The sequence below is a fragment of the Cryptomeria japonica genome, unplaced genomic scaffold (assembly GCF_030272615.1).
Source record: "Cryptomeria japonica unplaced genomic scaffold, Sugi_1.0 HiC_scaffold_20, whole genome shotgun sequence".
In the NCBI taxonomy this organism is placed as follows: domain Eukaryota; kingdom Viridiplantae; phylum Streptophyta; class Pinopsida; order Cupressales; family Cupressaceae; genus Cryptomeria; species Cryptomeria japonica.
The window spans coordinates 285001-305000 of NW_026728842.1; the positions used below are offsets into that span (position 1 = coordinate 285001).

The 20000-nt window shown below is 60.5% G+C and overlaps 1 non-coding gene across 1 annotated transcript; it reads left to right on the plus strand.

The window, feature by feature from the left end:
• The first annotated feature begins 12072 nt into the window (after nucleotides 1-12072).
• LOC131860896 (5S ribosomal RNA) lies at nucleotides 12073-12191 on the plus strand. The gene has a single exon (XR_009359979.1). It is a non-coding gene; the product is annotated as a 5S ribosomal RNA (ribosomal RNA).
• The last annotated feature ends 7809 nt before the right edge of the window (nucleotides 12192-20000 follow it).

A 20000-nucleotide genomic window follows, 5' to 3' on the forward strand; every position in this document is an offset into this window, starting at 1 on the left:
AACCTACGTGCAAAGCGGTCGCACACCGGGTAAGGGAGTGAGAGCCCCAAACATAGCTGGGCGAGGCGCTCACTCCGCTCTTTAATATCTCGTTAATACCGCCAAGGAAATGGCACAAGCGCACACACACAAGCATCCTCGGAAGAGGACAGTTCGAGTGACAGGTCAAATCCAAGAGTTCCGAAGACTACCTCCAGGAACAATCGGGAACAAGACCGATTACAAGTCGTCGAGTCTGTTACTGGGCGAACACGAGATGCGCACAGGAAATCGATCAGCCCTCACAATGGCCCAAGGCCAGAGATCGGACTGCTACGATTTACCCCAACAATCATCGTGCCACTCTTCGCAGAGAGGTGATAGACGCCAAGGAGCCCGCGCATAGCAATCGAGGTGTAAAAAGGGCGTTGAAGGCAGGAAGCCTGGACGAAAGAGGCTACGAGGTCACCTCGAAGCGGTCTAAGAGTCGGGCGCACTTGGGGCGACTACCAGTGCCAACCCCTTATCCCGCGGTGCGTCCGACACAGAGAAATTTCCAAGGCGGCCAAGGAGCCTCCCCGCATAGCAATCGGGGTGTGAGCTTACAGATGCAGCATTGATAGCAATCGAGGTGTGAGGCGAAGGATGCAGAAGTGAGAGCCGAGGGATGTAGCAGAGATAGCAATCGGGGTGTGTGATGCAGCAGAGATAGCAATCGAGGTGTGCGGTGGGAAGGGCCCAGCAGCCAGATGCATGAAGCGACGGATGAAGCAGTGATGACAACTGGGCTGTGAGGAGAGGAGGGATGCAGCCAAGAAAGCAATCAGGGCTCGAGGCAAGGGATGCATCAAGGATAGCAATCATGTTGTGAGGCGAGATTCCATAGGCTAAACGTGAGAGGCTGCAGGGTCGACTCAGAGAGGTCTATGCATGTGAGAGGCTGAAAGCAAGGTCGACTCGGAGCGGTCTATGCATCAGGCGCGCTTGGGGCGACTACCAGTGCCAACCCCTTATCCCGCGACGCGTCCGACAAAGAGAACGTTCCAAGGCGGCAGAGGAGGTTACCAGCCGAAGGATGCAGTAGCGATAACAGGTATAGTTCCGCGGCGGCCGAGAAGACTCACCGCATAGGAATCGGGATGCGAGGCGAAGGATGCGCCGGGAAGGCCCCGACGACTAGGAAGAGGCTGCAGGGCCGCCTCGGAATGGTCCAAGCATCGGACGCGATTGGGACGACTACCAGTGCCAACCCCTTATCCCGCGATGCGTCCGATACACAGATAGTTCCAACGCGGCCGAGGAGCCTCACCGCATATCAATCGGGGTGCGAGGCGAGGGATGGGGCGGGAAGGCCCCAACGGCTACACGGAAGAGGCTTCAGGGCCACCTCGGTATGGTCCAAGCATCGGACGCGCTTGGGGCGACTACCAGTGCCAACCCCTTATCCCGCGATGCGTCCGATACACAGAAGGTTGCAAGGCGGCCGAGGAGCCTCACCGCATAGCAATCGGGGGTGCGAGGCGACGGATGCGGCGAGATGGCCCCAATGGCTAGACGGAAGAGGCTTCAGGGCCGCCTCGGAATGGTCCGAGCATCGGACGCGCTTGGGGCGACTACCAGTGACAACCCCTTATCCCGCGATGCGTCCGATACGAAGACGGTTCCAAGGCGGCCGAGGAGCCTCACCGCATAGCAATCGGGGGTGCGAGGCGACGGATGGCCCCAACGGCTAGACGGAAGAGGCTTCAGGGCCGCCTCGGAATGGTCCAAGCATCGGACGTGCTTGGGGCGACTACCAGTGACAACCCCTTATCCCGCGATGCGTCCGATTCGAAGATGGTTCCAAAGCGGCCGAGGAGCATCACCGCATAGCAATCGGGGTGCGAGGTGGGGGATGCGGCGAGATGGCCCCAACGGCTAGACGGAAGAGGCTGCAGGGCCGCCTCGGAATAGTCCAAGCATCGGACGCGCTTGGGGCGACTACCAGTGACAACCCCTTATCCTGCGATGCGTCCGATACGAAGATAGTTCCAAGGCGGTCGAGGAGCCTCACCGCATAGCAATCGGGGTGCGAGGTGGGGGATGCGGCGAGATGGCCCAAACGGCTAGACGAAAGAGGCTGCAGGGCCGCCTCGGAATAGTCCAAGCATCGGACGCGCTTGGGGCGACTACCAGTGACAACCCCTTATCCCGCGATGCGTCCGATACGAAGATAGTTCCAAGGTGGCCCAGGAGCCTCACCGCATAGCAATCCGGGTGCAAGGGGGGGGATGCGGCGAGATGGCCCCAACGGCTAGACGGAAGAGGCCACAGGGCCGCCTCGAAATAGTCCAAGCATCGGAGCCTCACCGCATAGCAATCCGGGTGCAAGGGGGGGGATGCGGCGAGATGGCCCCAACGGCTAGACGGAGGAGGCCACAGGGCCGCCTCGGAATAGTCCAAGCATCGGACGCGCTTGGGGCGACTACCAGTGACAACCCCTTATCCCGCGATGCGTCCGATACGAAGATAGTTCCAAGGCGGCCGAGGAGCCTCACCGCATAGCAATCGGGGTGCGAGGTGGGGGATGCGGCGAGATGGCCCCAACGGCTAGACGGAAGAGGCTGCAGGGCCACCTCGGAATAGTCCAAGCATCGGACGCGCTTGGGGCGACTACCAGTGACAACCCCTTATCCCGCGATGCGTCCGATACGAAGATAGTTCCAAGGCGGCCGAGGAGCCTCACCGCATAGCAATCGGGGTGCGAGGTGGGGGATGCGGCGAGATGGCCCCAACGGCTAGACGGAAGAGGCTGCAGGGCCGCCTCGGAATAGTCCAAGCATCGGACGTGCTTGGGGCGACTACCAGTGACAACCCCTTATCTCGCGATGCGTCCGATACGAAGATAGTTCCAAGGCGGCCGAGGAGCCTCACCGCATAGCAATCGGGGTGCGAGGTGGGGGATGCGGCGAGATGGCCCCAACGGCTAGACGGAAGAGGCCACAGGGCCGCCTCGGAATAGTCCAAGCATCGGACGCAGCTTGGGGCGACTACCAGTGACAACCCCTTATCCCGCGATGCGTCCGATACGAAGATAGTTCCAAGGCGGCCGAGGAGCCTCACCGCATAGCAATCGGGGTGCGAGGTGGGGGATGCGGCGAGATGGCCCCAACGGTTAGACGAAAGAGGCTGCAGGGCCGCCTCGGAATAGTCCAAGCATCGGACGCGCTTGGGGCGACTACCAGTGACAACCCCTTATCCCGCGATGCGTCCGATACGAAGATAGTTCCCAGGCGGCCGAGGAGCCTCACCGCATAGCAATCGGGGTGCGAGGCGAGGGATGCGGCGAGATGGCCCCAAAGGCTAGACGGAAGAGGCTGCAGGGCCGCCTCGGAATAGTCCAAGCATCGGACGCGCTTGGGGTGACTACCACTGCCAACCCCTTATCCCGCGATGCGTCCGATACGAAGATAGTTCCGAGGCAGCCGAGGAGGTGGGGGATGCGGCGAGATGGCCCCAACGGCTAGACGGAAGAGGCTGCAGGGCCGCCTCGGAATAGTCCAAGCATCGGACGTCCTTGGGGCGACTACCAGTGACAACCCCTTATCCCGCGATGCGTCCGATACGAAGATAGTTCCCAGGCGGCCGAGGAGCCTCACTGCATAGCAATCGGGGTGCGAGGTGAGGGATGCGGCGAGATGGCCCCAAAGGCTAGACGGAAGAGGCTGCAGGGCCGCCTCGGAACAGTCCAAGCATCGGACGCGCTTGGGGCGACTACCACTGCCAACCCCTTATCCCGCGATGCGTCCGATACACAGATAGTTCCGAGGCAGCCGAGGAGGTGGGGGATGCGGCGAGATGGCCCCAACGGCTAGACGGAAGAGGCTGCAGGGCCGCCTCGGAATAGTCCAAGCATCGGACGCGCTTGGGGCGACTACCAGTGACAACCCCTTATCCCGCGATGCGTCCGATACGAAGATAGTTCCCAGGCGGCCGATGAGCCTCACCGCATAGCAATCGGGGTGCGAGGCGAGGGATGCGGCGAGATGGCCCCAAAGGCTACACGGAAGAGGCTGCAGGGCCGCCTCGGAATAGTCCAAGCATCGGACGCGCTTGGGGCGACTACCACTGCCAACCCCTTATCCCGCGATGCGTCCGATACACAGATAGTTCCGAGGCGGCCGAGGAGCCTCACAGCATAGCAATCGTGGTGCGAGGTGGGGGATGCGGCGAGATGGCCCCAACGGCTGACGAAAGAGGCTTCAGGGCCGCCTCGGAATGGTCCAAGCATCGGACGCGCTTGGGGCGACTACCACTGCCAACCCCTTATCCCGCGATGCGTCCGATACACAGATAGTTCCGAGGCGGCCGAGGAGCCTCACAGCATAGCAATCGGGGTGCGAGGCGAGGGATGCGGCGAGAAAGCCCCAACGGCTAGAGGGAAGAGGCTTCAGGTCCGCCTCGGAATGGTCCAAGCATCGGACGCGCTTGGGGCGACTACCAGTGACAACCCCTTATCCCGCGACGCGTCCGATACACAGATAGTTCCAAGGCGGCCGAGGAGCCTCACCGCATAGCAATCGGGGTGCGAGGCGAGGGATGCGGCGAGAAGGACCCAACGGCTAGACGGAAGAGGCTTCAGGGCCGCCTCGGAATGGTCCAAGCATCGGACGCGCTTGGGGCGACTACCAGTGACAACCCCTTATCCCGCGACGCGTCCGATACACAGATAGTTCCAAGGCGGCCGAGGAGCCTCACCGCATAGCAATCGGGGTGCGAGGCGAGGGATGCGGCGAGAAGGACCCAACGGCTAGACGGAAGAGGCTTCAGGGCCGCCTCGGAATGGTCCAAGCATCGGACGCGCTTGGGGCGACTACCAGTGACAACCCCTTATCCCGCGACGCGTCTGATACACAGATAGTTCCAAGGCGGCCGAGGAGCCTCACCGCATAGCAATCGGGGTGCGAGGCGAGGGATGCGGCGAGAAGGACCCAACGGCTAGACGGAAGAGGCTTCAGGGCCGCCTCGGAATGGTCCAAGCATCGGACGCGCTTGGGGCGACTACCAGTGACAACCCCTTATCCCGCGACGCGTCCGATACACAGATAGTTCCAAGGCGGCCGAGGAGCCTCACCGCATAGCAATCGGGGTGCGAGGCGAGGGATGCGGCGAGAAGGACCCAACGGCTAGACGGAAGAGGCTTCAGGGCCGCCTCGGAATGGTCCAAGCATCGGACGCGCTTGGGGCGACTACCAGTGACAACCCCTTATCCCGCGACGTGTCCGATACACAGATAGTTCCAAGGCGGCCGAGGAGCCTCACCGCATAGCAATCGGGGTGCGAGGCGAGGGATGCGGCGAGAAGGACCCAACGGCTAGACGGAAGAGGCTTCAGGGCCGCCTCGGAATGGTCCAAGCATCGGACGCGCTTGGGGCGACTACCGTTGCCAACCCCTTATCCCGCGATGCGTCTGATACACAGATAGTTCCGAGGCGGCCGAGGAGCCTCACCGCATAGCAATCGGGTTGCGAGGCAGATTATTGGGAAGGGAACCCCCTGGGATGCGGCTCAAGCAGTGCCCAAAGGGACTGGAATGCGGAATCACATCGAGAGACCCAAATGCTATACGAGGGCTCAAATCGAATTATCGATTTGGCCACGACATGGACGCATCGGAACGACTACCTTTGCCGAACCACTCGCAATTGCATCCATACCGAAACCAATAGACATTTCCGTTAGAGCCCTCGCATAGCATTCGGGAATCTCGCATGCCCCTCTAAATCGACCAATGCTGGCGCTCAATGAAAATCCGAGCGCTACCACCGTTCGAGCGCCAGCATTGGTCGAGTTAGAGGGGCACGGGGGAGAATGCTCCAGTCAACACCTCCCCTATATAAGTTATTTGTCCGATTCTCGCACAACCGTAGTCTGCCTCGTCGAATCAAACAACGGTCCCAGATTCCGACTTCCGTTCCGTAGAGACCCAAAAGCTAGATGGAGGCTCGCAAGAAAGAGAGTCGGCACATAGCAATCAGGTTTCTCGAACGTTTAGGGACCGAGCTCACTTGCGGATAGGGCAAAATCTGCCAAGCAACCCAAAAGCTAGACGGGGGCTCGAATCGAATCGCCTAGGCGGCCACAACAACGACGTGTTAGATCGACTACCAGTGCCAAACCATTCAGCAAGACTAGTTTGTGTCGAGGCCGGATAGAGATTCTCAGAGAGCGCCCGCATAGCATTTAGGAGACCTGCCGCGTCCCTCACACTCGACAAATGGTGGTGCACGTTTATAAATCCGAGCGATCCCAACCCTTTCAAGCACCAACATCGGTCGAGATAGAGGGGCACGGAGGGGGCTGCGTGAGACAACACAGTCCCCTATATAAGTTATTTGTCCGATTCTCACACATCCGAAGAATGGTCATCAAATCGGACAACAGCCCAAACTTCCGACTTCCGTCCCAGAAAGCCCAAGAGCTATCTAAAACGTTCATGGCCGGAACTCGATCGCGGCTATACCAGTCCGCCAAGCAACCCAAAAGCTAGACTGGAGCTCTAGTTGAATCACCTCTGTGGCCACTGCAAGGACGTGTTGGAGCGACTACCATTGCCGAACCATTCCGCAGGTCGAGTCCATACCAAGGCCGCATAGAGATTCACGATGAGCTCCTGCATAGCAATCAGGAGACTTGCCGTGTCCATCACAATCGATAAATCCTGGTGCAAGATTTTTGCATCCGAGCTCTCCAACCAGTAGAGCACCAGCATCAATCGACATAAACGGGCACGGGGGGAGGATGCTCGAGAACACTACCTCCCCTATATAAGTTATTTGTCCGATTCTCAAGCAGCCGAAGTCTGGTCATCGAATCGGGTCAAAGACCACAACTTCCGACTTTACCCACAATGCAAGTCATCGAATCGAACATCGGCCCCCGAGTCGGACTCCATGCGTATGTCAGGTCATCGGACCCAAATTCTGCCTTCCTGCGCATGGCGGGCCATCAATATCAACTCGGTCATCGGACCCAAACTCCGCCTTTCTGCGTATGGCACGCCTTCAAATCGGTCATCGGACCCAAATTCCGCCTTCCTATGCATGGCGGGCCATCAACATCAACTCGGTCATCGGACCCAAATTCCGCCTTTCTGCGCATGGCACGCCATCAACTCGGTCATCGGACCCAAATTCCGCCTTCCTGCGCATGGCAGGTCATCGGACACAAATTCAGACCTCGCGAATATGCATACGTATCGAATCGGTCATCGGACCCAACTTCCGACTTCATCCATACTGTAGGGTCTCTGAGGTTGGCGCGGTGCGCTCAACCCGGGGAGTCGACCCATCGAAGCATACACCTCCCCTATATAAGCTATTTGTCCGATTCCCACACCTGTGTAGTTTGCACCTCTGACCAGGACATCGACCCCAACTTCCGAACTCGACTGCAACGACGGCACCAGCGCCTTGGTGCGCACCTTGCGACGCACAGTCCCAACATTCGCCTTCCTGCACATGGCAGGTCATCGGACCCAAATTCCGACCTCGCGAGTATGCCTACATATCGAATCGGTCATCGGACCCAACTTCCGACTTCATCCATACCGTAGGGTCTTTGAGGTTGGCGCGGTGCGCTCAACCCGGGGAGTCGACCCAACGAAGCATACACCTCCCCTATATAAGCTATTTGTCCGATTCCCACACCTGTGTAGTTTGCACCTCCGATCAGGACATCGACCCCAACTTCCGAACTCGCCTGCAACGACCGAACCAGCGCCTTGGTGCGCACCTTGCAACGCACAGTGCCAACATTCGCCTTCCTCAACATGGCAGGTCATCGGACCCAAATTCCGACCTCGCGAGTATGCCTACATATCGAATCGGTCATCGGACCCAACTTCCGACTTCATCCATACCGTAGGGTCTTTGAGGTTGGCGCGGTGCGCTCAACCCGGGGAGTCGACCCAACGAAGCATACACCTCCCCTATATAAGCTATTTGTCCGATTCCCACACCTGTGTAGCTTGCACCTCCGATCAGGACATCGACCCCAACTTCCGAACTCGACTAAAAAGACCGCACCAGCGCCTTGGTGTGCACCTTGCAACGCACAGTGCCAACATTCGCCTTCCTACACATGGCAGGTCATCGGACCCAAATTCCGACCTCATGAGCATACCTACTAATCGAATCGGTCATCGGACCCAACTTCCGACTTCATCCATACCGTAGGGTCTTTGAGGTTGGCGCGGTGCGCTCAACCTGGGGAGTCGACCCATCGAAGCATACACCTCCCCTATATAAGCTATTTGTCCGATTCCGACACCTGTGTAGTTTGCACCTCCGCTCAGGACATCGACCCCAACTTCCGAACTCGCCTGCAACGACCGAACCAGCGCCTTGGTGCGCACCAAAAGTGCGCACTTTTGGTGCGCACCAAAAGTGCGCACTTTTGGTGCGCACCAAAAGTGCGCACTTTTGGAGGGCACTTTTTGGAGGGCACTTTTCTGCGCTCCAAAGGTGCGCACTTTTGGAGGGCACTTTTTGGAGGGCACTTTTCTGCGCTCCAAAGGTGCGCACTTTTGGAGGGCACTTTTTGGAGGGCACTTTTCTGCGCTCCAAAGGTGCGCACTTTTGGAGGGCACTTTTTGGAGGGCACTTTTCTGCGCTCCAAAGGTGCGCACTTTTGGAGGGCACTTTTTGGAGGGCACTTTTCTGCGCTCCAAAGGTGCGCACTTTTGGAGGGCACTTTTTGGAGGGCACTTTTCTGCGCTCCAAAGGTGCGCACTTTTGGAGGGCACTTTTTGGAGGGCACTTTTCTGCGCTCCAAAGGTGCGCACTTTTGGAGGGCACTTTTTGGAGGGCACTTTTCTGCGCTCCAAAGGTGCGCACTTTTGGAGGGCACTTTTTGGAGGGCACTTTTCTGCGCTCCAAAGGTGCGCACTTTTGGAGGGCACTTTTGTGCACTCCAAAGGTGCGCACTTTTGGAGGGCACTTTTCCTGCGCTCCAAAGGTGCACACCTAGGTGAGCACCTTCGACCACACCTTGTAGCACACCAAACTCTGACTTTCGACTTCATCCGCAATGCAGGGTCTTTGAGGTTGGCGCAATGCGCACAACCAGGGGAGTCGACCCATCAAACCCAACACCTCCCCTATATAAGCTATTTGTCTGATTCTCATACATGCGTAGCCTGCAAGAGCAATTAGGACATCGACCCCAACTTTCGGCTTCTAAACGAAAACAAGGTCTTTGAGGTTGGCGCAGTGCGCACAACCAGGGGAGTCAACCCACCGAATGCAACACCTCCCCTATATAAGCTATTTGTCTGATTCTCATACATGCGTAGACTGCAGCAATGATTAGGACATCCACCCCAACTTTTGACTTCTTAAACAAGACAGGGTCTTTGAAGTTGGTGCAGTGCACACAACCAGGGGAGTCGACCCATCAAACGCAACACCTCCCCTATATAAAGCTATTTGTCCGATTCTCATACGTGTAGTCTGCAGCAGCGATTACGACATCGACCCCAACTTCCGAATTCGTTTGCATTGACCGCACCAAAGGTGCGCGCCTTGGTGTGCACCCTGGAGTGCACTTTGGTGCTCACCTCGGTGCACACTTTGGTGTGCACCAAAGGTGCGCACCTTGGAGCGCACCAAAGGTGTACACTTTGGAGCGCACCACATAGGGTCTTTGAGAGGTTGGCGCAGTGCGCACACCAAGGTGGGTGTTGAGGTGCGTGCCGAGGTGGGTGGGTGCTAGGGTGCGCTCCATGGTGGGTGCCAGGGTGGGTGCGTGCTAGGGTGGATTCCAAAGAGGGTCATAGGGTGGGTGCCAAGGTGGGTTGGTGATATAGTGGGTTCAAAGGTGGGTACTAGGGTGGGTTCCAAGGTGGGTCACAAGTTGGGTGCCAGGATGCGTGGGTGTTAGGTTGGGTGCCAAGGTGGGCTCCTGCGTGGGTGGGTGCTAGGGTGGGTTTCAAGGTGGACGCGAGGGCGGGTGCCAAGGTGGGTAACAAGTTGGGTGTTAGGATGGGTGAGTGCTAGAGTGGGTGCCAAGGTGGGTGGGTGCTAAGGTGGATGCCAAGGTGGTTCACAGGGTGGGTGGGTTCTAGGGTGAGTTCCAAGGTGGGTCACAGGTTCAGTGCTAGGGTGGGTGTCAAGGCGGGTGTCGAGGTGCCTGGGTGCTAGGGTGTGGATGCCAATGTGGGTCATAGGGTGGGTACTAGGGTGGGCTGCAATGTGGGTGCCAAGGTGGGTAACATGCTCGGTGGGTTCTAAATTGGGTGCCAGGGTGGGTGTGCACCCACCTTGCCCGAGGTGGGTGCCAAGGTGCCAGTGTGGGTGGGTGCTAAGGTGGATGCCAAGGTGGGTGAGAAGGTGGGTGATAGGTTGAGTGGTAGGATGGGTGGGTGCCAAGATGGGTCACAGGGTGGGTGCAAGGGTGGGTAGGTGCTAGGGTTGGTGTCAGGGTGGGTGGGTGCTAGGTTGGGTTCCAAGGTGGGTGCGAGGGTGAGTGTCAAGGTGGGTCACAGGTTAGGTGCTAGGATGGGTGAGTGCTAGGGTGCAAAGGTGCCAGGGTGGGTGCTAGGATGGGTCGATGCTAGGGTGAGTGGCAAGGTGGGTCCACAAGTGTCAAGGTGGGTGCCGAGGTGGGTGCCAAGTTGGGTTCCAAGGTGGGTGCCAACGTGGGTGCTAGGGTGCGTGGGTTAAAGGGTGTGTCACAACGTGGGTGCCAGGATGGGTGCGCACCCACACTGGCCAAGACGGGTGCAAGGTTGGGTTCCAAGCCCGGTCACAGGCTGGGTGCTAGGATGGGTGGGTGCCAAGGTGGGCACCAGGGTGGGTGCACCCACCCTGGCCAAGGTGGGTCACGGGGTGGGTCCTAGGGTGGGTAACGGGGTGGGTACTAAGGTGCGTGCCAAGGTGGGTCATAGGGTGGGTGCCAAGGTGGGCACCAGGGTGGGTGTGCACCAACCCTAGCCAGGGTAGGTCACGGGGTGGTTGTCGGGGTGGGCTTCAAGGAGCCAAGGTGGGTGGCAAGTAGCCAAGTTGCGTGCCAAGGTGGGTGTCGGGGTGGGTGCCAAGGATCCAAGGTGGGTGCCAAGGAACCAAGGTGGGTGTCTGGGTGGGTGCCGAGGTGGGAGCCAGGGTGGGTCCCAAGGTGAGTGCAAAGGTGGGTGCCAGGGTCAAGGTGAGTGCCAATGTGGGTTCCAAGGTGCCAGGGTCAGGGTGAGTGCCAATGTGGGTTCAAAGGTGCTAAGTTGGGTGCGAGGTTGGGTGTGAGGGTGGGTGGGTGCCAAGGTGTGCTAGGTGGAAGCCCGGGTGGGTCGGCATCCCATGGGTGTCGAGTTGGGTGCCTGATGGGTGCTTCTTGTCAAGTTTTAGTCGTCGGGACTCATTTCGAGCCTTAGAGGTCGTTTCTTGTCCGGTTGCCCTGTCTTCGACCTGGGAACCCAATTTTGGTCCTCGGGTCCCATTTTTTTTTGTCTCGCATCCCACTTTTGGCCTGTGGCCTTTTCGGGGTCGATTCTCGTTTTGGGCATCAGAGCATGTTTCTTCTCCTAAAACCCAATATTTGTTTATTAAGTCTCGGAACACATTTTTGTTCTCGTGGACCCATCATGGGTCTTGGAACGCATTTGTGGTCCTTGGGTCCCATTTTGCATCCCGAAACTTGTGTTTTGGTGCTTGATCCCTATTTTGGGTGCCCACCTTGCACCAAGTGCGCACCCGGGGCAAACCGAGCGCCTTGGTGCACCGGGGCAAGATCGAGCGTGCACCCGAGGCGCCCCGAACATGCACCAAGGTGCACTCGGCCCACATGTGAGCGCAGGTCGTTGCGCCCGAGGTGGTGTGTGGGCACCGCGTTGCAGACGGGACACTGCACGCACACGACGCCCCGTCCAGGTGCACGCACGTAGGCCGGGCCGGGTGCACACCCGATGCCCTAGCAAGGTGCGTGCACCCGGGCAGGGCTCACACTTGGCGAACGGGGCGCACTTCGCGAGGGAGGGTGTGCACCTCGACGGGGGTGGGTGGCCGGGGTGGATTCGCACGTGGGTCGCGGTTTGCTAAGTACACACTGCGACAAGCTCATAACGGGTGCGATCATACCAGCGTTAGTGCACCGGATCCCATCAGAACTCCGCAGTTAAGCGCGCTTGGGCCGGAGTAGTACTGGGATGGGTGACCTCCCGGGAAGTCCCGGTGTTGCACCCTTTTTTAGTTTTTCGCCGGGCGTCGCAATGCTATTTGAATTAACCTTTTGCCCGTTTGCGTTCTCGTCGGGGCCGGGCCGGGCCGGGGTGCGTTGCCCGCACTACCGCGCGCGCCGGGGCGACACCGAGCGCGCACCCGAGGCGCCCCGAGCACACAGGCCACGGTGCAACCCGGGCGTTGTGCGCGCACCCCGGTGCGCCCGAGGTGCTGCGCGCGCACCCAGGTGAAATCGGTGTGCACCTCGGCCAGTGCGCGCTCGGTCGAGTCGCGCACGTTGGCCAAGGTGCACGGTGATGTTTCTTACTCTAAGGTTCCGCACCAGACGCCCGGGACAGGTGAGCGAAGCTGGGCGGGGCCGGGTGCGCGCCCGGGGCAGGTGCACGCAGCTGGAGAGAGCTTTGGAGCGCACCAGAGGTGCGCACCTTGGAGCACACTTCGGAGCGCACCAATGATGCGCTCCATTCAAAAGTTTCCTGAAAAGGCAAAAAAAGTTGAGATTATAGAATTTCCCACTTGAGAGATTGTAAAAAAAAAAAATTTAAAATGAAGGAAACGCGGGTGCCAAGGTGTGCGCGCCCGGGTGCGCAGCCCAGCCAAGGTGTGCGCACCAAGGCGCCCACCCTGGCGAAGGTGCACGCAAGGTGCGCACCCGAGGCAAACCGGACAATTAACCCAACTTTCGACTTCGCGCGCACCTGCGCACCTTGGAGCGCACTTCGGAGCGCTCCTTGGTGCGCACCAATCTTGGGCACCTCGGAGTGCACCATGGCGCCCACCAAGGTGCGCACCCGGGGCAAACCGAGCTTCGACTTCGTGCGCACCTTGGAGGCGCCCACCAAGGTGCGCAGCCCAGCCAAGGCGTGCGCATCAAGGTGCGCACCCGGGGCAAACCGAGCTCCGACTTCGTACGCACCATGGAGCGCACAAAAGGTGCGCAACCCAGCCAAGGTGTGCGCACCCCGGGCAAACCGAGCTCCGAATCGTGCGCACCAGAGGTGCACGCCATCGTGCGCACCTTGGAGCACACTTCGGAGCCCTCCTTGGTGCGCACCGATGTTGTGCACCTCGGAGCGCACCCGGGGAAAACAATGCAATTAACCCGACTTTTGACTTCGTGCGCACCTCGAAGCGCTCTCGGGTTCGCACCTCGGAGCACACCGAGGTGCGCACCTTTGATGCGCTGCCTTCACCAATTTCCAGAAAAGGCAAGAAAACATTGAGAAGGTGTGCGCACCGAGGTGCCCACCCTGGCGAAGGTGCACGCGAGGTGCGCACCCGGGGCAAACCGGGCTCCGACTTCGTGCACGCCATGCTGCGCACCTTGGAGGGCCATGGTGCGCACCTTGGAGCAAACTTCGGAGCGCTCAATGGTGCCCAACCCAGCCAAGGTGCCCACCGCGGCGAAGGTGCACGCGAGGTGCGCACCCGGGGCAAACCGGGCTCCGACTTCGTGCACGCCGCACCTTGGAGCACACTTCGGAGCGCTCCTTGGTGCGCACCAGGGCGCGCAAACCAGCCGAGGTGCCCACCCCGGCGAAGGTGCACGCGAGGTGCGCACCCGGGGCAAACCGGGCTCCGACTTCGTGCACGCCATGGTGCGCACCCGGGGCAAACCGGACTCCGACTTCGTGCAGGCCGCACCTTGGAGCACACTTCGGAGCGCTCCTTGGTGCGCACCATGGTGCCCACCAGGGCGCGCAACCCAGCCAAGGTCTGCACACCAAGGTGCCCACCCCGGCGAAGGTGCACGCGAGGTGCGCACCCGGGGCAAACCGGGCTCCGACTTCGTGCACGCCATGGTGCCCACCGCGGCGAAGGTGCACGCGAGGTGCGCACCCGGGGCAAACCGGGCTCCGACTTCGTGCACGGCGCACCTTGGAGCACACTTCGGAGCGCTCCTTGGTGCGCACCATGGTGCCCACCAGGGCGCGCAACCCAGCCAAGGTGTGCGCACCAAGGTGCACGCGAGGTGCGCACCCGGGGCAAACCGGGGTCCGACTTCGTGCACGCCGCACCTTGGAGCACACATCGGGGCGCTCCCGGGTTCGCACCGTGGTGGGCACCTCGGAGCACACCAAGGTGGGCAGCGAGGTGCGCACCTTTGATGCGATGCCTTCAATAATTTCCATAAAAGGCAAAAAAAAACGAGATTTTAAAATTTCCGTTTTGAAAGATAGTGAAAAAAAGGGAATGCTGGTGCCATCTTGAGCCCGCCCTGGTGCGCAGCCCAGCCAAGGTGTGCGCACCAAGGTGCCCACCCTGGCGAAGGTGCGCGCCCGGGCAATTAACCCAACTTCCAACCTCGCGCGCGCCAGGGTGGGAGCGCACCCAACAACCGGGCCTGGGAAGAGCCAATGCGAGAAACCCCACCAAACGCTCTGACAAAAAAAGAGGGGGCGCTCCAGTAACCCCGCTTCGGAGCGCACCCTGGGCAAACCCAGCCAAGGTGCCCACCCCGGCCAAGGTGCAGGCGAGGTGCGCACCCGGGGCAAACCGGGCTCCGACAACGTGCACGCCGCACCTTGGAGCACACTTCGTAGCGCTCCCGGGTGCGCACCTTTGATGCACTGCCTTCACTAATTTCCAGAAAAGGCAAAAAAAAAAGGAGATTTTGAAATTTCCGTTTTGAAAGATAGTGAAAAAAACGGAACGCGGGTGCCATCTTGAGCCCGCCCTGGTGCGCAGCCCAGGCAAGGTGCCCACCCTGGCAAAGGTGCGCACCCGGGCAATTAACCCTACTTCCGACTTCGTGCGCGCCAGGGTGGCAACCGGGCCTGGGAAGAGCCAATGCGAGAAACCCCACCAAACGCTCCGACAAAAAAAGAGGCGGCGCTCCAATAACCCCGCTTCGGAGCGCAGCCGGGGCAAACCCAGCCAAGGTGCCCACCCCGACGAAGGTGCACGCGAGGAGCGCACCCGGGGCAAACCGGGCTCCGACAACGTGCACGCAGCACCTTGGAGCACACTTCGAAGCACTCCCGGGTGCCCACCGGCGTTGCGCACCGTGGTGGGCAGCGAGGTGCGCACCTTTGATGCGCTGCCTTCACTAATTTCCAGAAAAAGGCAAAAAAAAATGAGATTTTAAAATTTCCGTTTTGAAAGATAGTGAAAAAAAAGGAACGCGGGTGCCATCTTGAGCCCGCCCTGGTGCGCAGCCCAGGCAAGGCATGCGCACCAAGGTGCCCACCCGAGGTGCACACCCGGGGCAAACCGAGCTCCGACTTCGTGCAGGCCGCACCTTGGAGCACACTTCGGAGCGCTCCTTGGTGCGCACCATGGTGCCCACCAGGGCGCGCAACCCAGCCAAGGTCTGCACACCAAGGTGCCCACCCCGGCGAAGGTGCACGCGAGGTGCGCACCCGGGGCAAACCGGGCTCCGACTTTGTGCACGCCATGGTGCCCACCGCGGCGAAGGTGCACGCGAGGTGCGCACCCGGGGCAAACCGGGCTCCGACTTCGTGCACGGCGCACCTTGGAGCACACTTCGGAGCGCTCCTTGGTGCGCACCATGGTGCCCACCAGGGCGCGCAACCCAGCCAAGGTGTGCGCACCAAGGTGCACGCGAGGTGCGCACCCGGGGCAAACCGGGGTCCGACTTCGTGCACGCCGCACCTTGGAGCACACATCGGGGCGCTCCCGGGTTCGCACCGTGGTGGGCACCTCGGAGCACACCAAGGTGGGCAGCGAGGTGCGCACCTTTGATGCGATGCCTTCACTAATTTCCATAAAAGGCAAAAAAAAACGAGATTTTAAAATTTCCGTTTTGAAAGATAGTGAAAAAAAGGGAATGCTGGTGCCATCTTGAGCCCGCCCTGGTGCGCAGCCCAGCCAAGGTGTGCGCACCAAGGTGCCCACCCTGGCGAAGGTGCGCGCCCGGGCAATTAACCCAACTTCCAACCTCGCGCGCGCCAGGGTGGGAGCGCACCCAACAACCGGGCCTGGGAAGAGCCAATGCGAGAAACCCCACCAAACGCTCTGACAAAAAAAGAGGGGGCGCTCCAGTAACCCCGCTCCGGAGCGCACCCTGGGCAAACCCAGCCAAGGTGCCCACCCCGGCCAAGGTGCAGGCGAGGTGCGCACCCGAGGCAAACCGGGCTCCGACAACGTGCACGCCGCACCTTGGAGCACACTTCGTAGCGCTCCCGGGTGCGCACCTTTGATGCGCTGCCTTCACTAATTTCCAGAAAAGGCAAAAAAAAAAGGAGATTTTGAAATTTCCGTTTTGAAAGATAGTGAAAAAAATGGAACGCGGGTGCCATCTTGAGCCCGCCCTGGTGCACAGCCCAGGCAAGGTGCCCACCCTGGCAAAGGTGCGCACCCGGGCAATTAACCCTACTTCCGACTTCGTGCGCGCCAGGGTGGCAACCGGGCCTGGGAAGAGCCAATGCGAGAAACCCCACCAAACGCTCCGACAAAAAAAGAGGCGGCGCTCCAATAACCCCGCTTCGGAGCGCAGCCGGGGCAAACCCAGCCAAGGTGCCCACCCCGACGAAGGTGCACGCGAGGTGCGCACCCGGGGCAAACCGGGCTCCGACAACGTGCACGCAGCACCTTGGAGCACACTTCGAAGCACTCCCGGGTGCCCACCGGCGTTGCGCACCGTGGTGGGCAGCGAGGTGCGCACCTTTGATGCGCTGCCTTCACTAATTTCCAGAAAAAGGCAAAAAAAAATGAGATTTTAAAATTTCCGTTTTGAAAGATAGTGAAAAAAAAGGAACGCGGGTGCCATCTTGAGCCCGCCCTGGTGCGCAGCCCAGGCAAGGCATGCGCACCAAGGTGCCCACCCGAGGTGCACACCCGGGGCAAACCGGGCTCCGACTTCGTGCAGGCCGCACCTTGGAGCACACTTCGGAGCGCTCCTTGGTGCGCACCATGGTGCCCACCAGGGCGCGCAACCCAGCCAAGGTCTGCACACCAAGGTGCCCACCCCGGCGAAGGTGCACGCGAGGTGCGCACCCGGGGCAAACCGGGCTCCGACTTCGTGCACGCCATGGTGCCCACCGCGGCGAAGGTGCACGCGAGGTGCGCACCCGGGGCAAACCGGGCTCCGACTTCGTGCACGGCGCACCTTGGAGCACACTTCGGAGCGCTCCTTGGTGCGCACCATGGTGCCCACCAGGGCGCGCAACCCAGCCAAGGTGTGCGCACCAAGGTGCACGCGAGGTGCGCACCCGGGGCAAACCGGGGTCCGACTTCGTGCACGCCGCACCTTGGAGCACACATCGGGGCGCTCCCGGGTTCGCACCGTGGTGGGCACCTCGGAGCACACCAAGGTGGGCAGCGAGGTGCGCACCTTTGATGCGATGCCTTCACTAATTTCCATAAAAGGCAAAAAAAAACGAGATTTTAAAATTTCCGTTTTGAAAGATAGTGAAAAAAAGGGAATGCTGGTGCCATCTTGAGCCCGCCCTGGTGCGCAGCCCAGCCAAGGTGTGCGCACCAAGGTGCCCACCCTGGCGAAGGTGCGCGCCCGGGCAATTAACCCAACTTCCAACCTCGCGCGCGCCAGGGTGGGAGCGCACCCAACAACCGGGCCTGGGAAGAGCCAATGCGAGAAACCCCACCAAACGCTCTGACAAAAAAAGAGGGGGCGCTCCAGTAACCCCGCTCCGGAGCGCACCCTGGGCAAACCCAGCCAAGGTGCCCACCCCGGCCAAGGTGCAGGCGAGGTGCGCACCCGAGGCAAACCGGGCTCCGACAACGTGCACGCCGCACCTTGGAGCACACTTCGTAGCGCTCCCGGGTGCGCACCTTTGATGCGCTGCCTTCACTAATTTCCAGAAAAGGCAAAAAAAAAAGGAGATTTTGAAATTTCCGTTTTGAAAGATAGTGAAAAAAACGGAACGCGGGTGCCATCTTGAGCCCGCCCTGGTGCGCAGCCCAGGCAAGGTGCCCACCCTGGCAAAGGTGCGCACCCGGGCAATTAACCCTACTTCCGACTTCGTGCGCGCCAGGGTGGCAACCGGGCCTGGGAAGAGCCAATGCGAGAAACCCCACCAAACGCTCCGACAAAAAAAGAGGCGGCGCTCCAATAACCCCGCTTCGGAGCGCAGCCGGGGCAAACCCAGCCAAGGTGCCCACCCCGACGAAGGTGCACGCGAGGTGCGCACCCGGGGCAAACCGGGCTCCGACAACGTGCACGCAGCACCTTGGAGCACACTTCGAAGCACTCCCGGGTGCCCACCGGCGTTGCGCACCGTGGTGGGCAGCGAGGTGCGCACCTTTGATGCGCTGCCTTCACTAATTTCCAGAAAAAGGCAAAAAAAAATGAGATTTTAAAATTTCCGTTTTGAAAGATAGTGAAAAAAAAGGAACGCGGGTGCCATCTTGAGCCCGCCCTGGTGCGCAGCCCAGGCAAGGCATGCGCACCAAGGTGCCCACCCGAGGTGCACACCCGGGGCAAACCGGGCTCCGACTTCGTGCAGGCCGCACCTTGGAGCACACTTCGGAGCGCTCCTTGGTGCGCACCATGGTGCCCACCAGGGCGCGCAACCCAGCCAAGGTCTGCACACCAAGGTGCCCACCCCGGCGAAGGTGCACGCGAGGTGCGCACCCGGGGCAAACCGGGCTCCGACTTCGTGCACGCCATGGTGCCCACCGCGGCGAAGGTGCACGCGAGGTGCGCACCCGGGGCAAACCGGGCTCCGACTTCGTGCACGGCGCACCTTGGAGCACACTTCGGAGCGCTCCTTGGTGCGCACCATGGTGCCCACCAGGGCGCGCAACCCAGCCAAGGTGTGCGCACCAAGGTGCACGCGAGGTGCGCACCCGGGGCAAACCGGGGTCCGACTTCGTGCACGCCGCACCTTGGAGCACACATCGGGGCGCTCCCGGGTTCGCACCGTGGTGGGCACCTCGGAGCACACCAAGGTGGGCAGCGAGGTGCGCACCTTTGATGCGATGCCTTCACTAATTTCCATAAAAGGCAAAAAAAAACGAGATTTTAAAATTTCCGTTTTGAAAGATAGTGAAAAAAAGGGAATGCTGGTGCCATCTTGAGCCCGCCCTGGTGCGCAGCCCAGCCAAGGTGTGCGCACCAAGGTGCCCACCCTGGCGAAGGTGCGCGCCCGGGCAATTAACCCAACTTCCAACCTCGCGCGCGCCAGGGTGGGAGCGCACCCAACAACCGGGCCTGGGAAGAGCCAATGCGAGAAACCCAACCAAACGCTCTGACAAAAAAAGAGGGGGCGCTCCAGTAACCCCGCTTCGGAGCGCACCCTGGGCAAACCCAGCCAAGGTGCCCACCCCGGCCAAGGTGCAGGCGAGGTGCGCACCCGGGGCAAACCGGGCTCCGACAACGTGCACGCCGCACCTTGGAGCACACTTCGTAGCGCTCCCGGGTGCGCACCTTTGATGCGCTGCCTTCACTAATTTCCAGAAAAGGCAAAAAAAAAAGGAGATTTTGAAATTTCCGTTTTGAAAGATAGTGAAAAAAACGGAACGCGGGTGCCATCTTGAGCCCGCCCTGGTGCGCAGCCCAGGCAAGGTGCCCACCCTGGCAAAGGTGCGCACCCGGGCAATTAACCCTACTTCCGACTTCGTGCGCGCCAGGGTGGCAACCGGGCCTGGGAAGAGCCAGTGCGAGAAACCCCACCAAACGCTCCGACAAAAAAAGAGGCGGCGCTCCAATAACCCCGCTTCGGAGCGCAGCCGGGGCAAACCCAGCCAAGGTGCCCACCCCGACGAAGGTGCACGCGAGGTGCGCACCCGGGGCAAACCGGGCTCCGACAACGTGCACGCAGCACCTTGGAGCACACTTCGAAGCACTCCCGGGTGCCCACCGGCGTTGCGCACCGTGGTGGGCAGCGA